Source organism: Erithacus rubecula (assembly GCF_903797595.1).
Source record: "Erithacus rubecula genome assembly, chromosome: 15".
In the NCBI taxonomy this organism is placed as follows: domain Eukaryota; kingdom Metazoa; phylum Chordata; class Aves; order Passeriformes; family Muscicapidae; genus Erithacus; species Erithacus rubecula.
The window spans coordinates 6,571,174-6,574,282 of NC_136667.1; positions in this window are offsets into that span (position 1 = coordinate 6,571,174).

The window sequence follows — 3,109 nt, forward strand, 5'->3', positions numbered from 1 at the left end:
GGAAAACGGGGGCGTGTGGAGAACGGCAGCTCTGCGCATGCGCACCCGCCGCCGCCACTTCCCCGCGAGGTCCCGGTCCGAGCGCGCGGGGCTGGCGGGGCGCAGACACACAAGGAGCGGCGCGCATGCGCAGCGCTCACCCGCAGCCGTTGTTGGGGAGCGCGCGGGACTCGCGCCGCTGCGGCCGCGCAGCCGCAGAGCCGCGCGCGTGCGCAGAGCGGGCGGCGGAGGGCGGGCGGCGCTGCGGCACCGCGCGCGCGCCCCGCGGGGAGGGGGGAGCGGCCCCGCGCGCGCTCCCTCACGCTGCCCCCCCCCCCCCCTCCCCTTCCCCGCGGTCCCTCACAGCGCGCTGGGCCCGGCGGAACGGAATTGTCAAGGTTGTAAGAAGACCCTCGAGATCATCAAGTGCAGCCGTCCATCCTGCTCTGCTACTATAACCCCTAAACCTCATCACTCATCACCACATCTGATGCGTCTTTAACACACCTTTGCTTCAGGAGGTGCATGGCAGTGCTGGGTGATGTGGTTTAGTGGTTTTGGGGTTGCATGGCAGCGCTCAGTGGATGCTGGACTCGATGATCTTTACGGTCTCTTCCAGCCCTGACGGTTCTGTGATCCTAAACCACATCACTCAGCGCCACATCCAGACACCCCTTAAAAAAAACCTCTCCTTTCTCTTTGTTGTTCTTTGTGTTTACGTATCAGTGAGTATTTATTGAATATCAGCTGTTGGGGAGGGAAATAAAGCCATAAAACAATTGCTTTGGGTTTTGCTTGGAAAAAAAAAAACCTTTTCCAATGGTTGTGCTTCCTTCTGAAAACGATTATTTCTGTTCCCCTCTGGCGATATTTTTGTCCTCCTTTGGCACAAGGAGATTTAGAGGGTAGCATTTGAAAATACAGCGGTGGCGGTGTGGTGATGGTTTGATTTGGCTGCAGTTGAAGCCAGCGCAGTGCCGGGTGCTGCTGTAGAGCCCCAGACCTGTGCAGATGGCAGCAAAACCTTCCTGGGGAGAATCCTACAGATTTCACGTTCAAGTACAGGCTGAGAACCAAAGGTGCGGAGCACAGGGTAGAGGTGGAGGCTACGGTTTGTGTGCTTTATCAGAAAGTGATGTTTAGTCCTGTTTTATTCCTGATTTTACAAGTACTAGTGTATTTTCCTTCCTTTCTAAAGGAACTTAAAATGAACGTAGCCAGCAGCTTTGCTCCTTACAGCACAGCATCTAAGGGCACTCTAGGGATGCTGCACCTCACAGGAATACCCAGTTCTTACACACTCATTTTCAATGAGAGGCTCAGCAAGGCAGAAGAATTAATGAGGTTTAGAAACAGCACATCCAGCTGATTTCATATTTTGTCATAATGATGTTTTACAGCCAAAGATCCCAGGAATAATGGTCATGTGCAACAGCATCTCAGATCTGGTTTGAATTCCTAATAAAATGGGTTACGATGAGCCAATTGGTTTCACGGGGAAAATAACAACACAAGGAGATCCAAACTTTATGGTAAACTATTTTGACCATGTTGGCAAAGAGCCCACAGGCATTAACAACTGCAGGAGCTTTCAGAACTTCTCAGTGCCTTGGGTTTGGCAAGCTCATTACATACAAACTCGATTATTTGTTTTCATCCATCTCAAGAGAACAAGAAATGTCGTAATAAAGAATCTAAAAGGACTGAAATTACAAAGTGGAGGTTGTCAGTCACAGACTCAGCATTAACCCAGTTACTTTATAGACCTCAGACTTATATAGAAACCATTTATCTCTCATCAGAGACATGATCAGCTTTGTTGATTTTCTGCAGCCCAGCTGTAGTGCAGTCCAGTTTACAGTGACTTCAGTGTATGCAGCTAATTATTTTAGTTAAGATGCTGGGGAATAAAAAACTCATTTATTTCCCAGGAAGCAGTGTCTGATTAAAACAAACTCCAAACATATAAAGCCTGTAAGAGCAACCTGGGAGGGGGGGGAATTATTTGAGAAAAAAACATTTTAGGAATAGGCTGAATCCTCTAAAAAATATCTCTTTAGCTGCTGTATTTCTGTGAAGCGATTCAAGCACCATCCAAACAGGAGCAGTTAGACAAATCTTGCCCTTTCTATAGTCTTGGTTTAGGTACAAGATGTAGCTTAAGTTAAGCAGGGTGAGACATCTGCAGCTGCCAAGAACAAACAGCCCAACCAAAACTCAGCTACTCACTAAAACATCCCTCACATTCTCTCTATTTGGACGGTGCTTTGCACCTTATGAAAAAAGACAACCTGGGTACAGGATAAAATTCCAAGACAAGCTCTGCCAACTTGGCTTTAAGGAAATTCACAAAAAAACTGGCAAGGAAAGAAATGAAAATAATAAGAAAATTGATAATGAGTGTAAAGTGTTCTGGGAAAAGAGGACACTGAATGCCTCAGCCATCCTGCAGGTACTCCCATCTATATCTTATCAGAAGGAAAAGCAAAAACCCAAACAAACTAATAAAACTTCTTGTAATTTTATTAATGGCCATTCAAATGTAGCTTGAAAATGATAATGAGTAAAGTTGACTCTCCAGTTGGAGTCAAATATGGACATCAAATGCCTGTGCCAAGGGAACTTGTGTCAGAAAGCTTTGAACTCCACTCCAAAACACTGCAGGAAAACAAATCTCTGATTCCACTGTAGGACAGCAGCTTGGTTTTAAACTCTGGAATGATTCTAAATCTAATGTGTTTTAGATACTTAATTGCATTTGCTTGGTTTTGTACAGGATTGTTGATCTTATTTCCTTTCATTCTCCAAGCAGCTACAAAATGTCCAGATGTTAAATCTAAAGTGGAACAAAACAAGTCCCCATAAATCCCCATCAAAAGAACAACGTTGCCAATGGTGACTGAAACCCTAATTACTAATACTGATTATTTTAGCCTAAAGATGTCTATAAGGTGCAGTGTTCCCAGTCCTGAAGCAACTCTTTCATCTTCCACAATTACAAAATACAGAAGTTCCTCACTCACTCACTCACTCACTCACTCACTCACTCACTCACTCACTCACTCACTCACTCCCATCCATACTGAGCTCAAAGCACACGAGTGCAGCAGCACATCAGCTGGATGAGGTA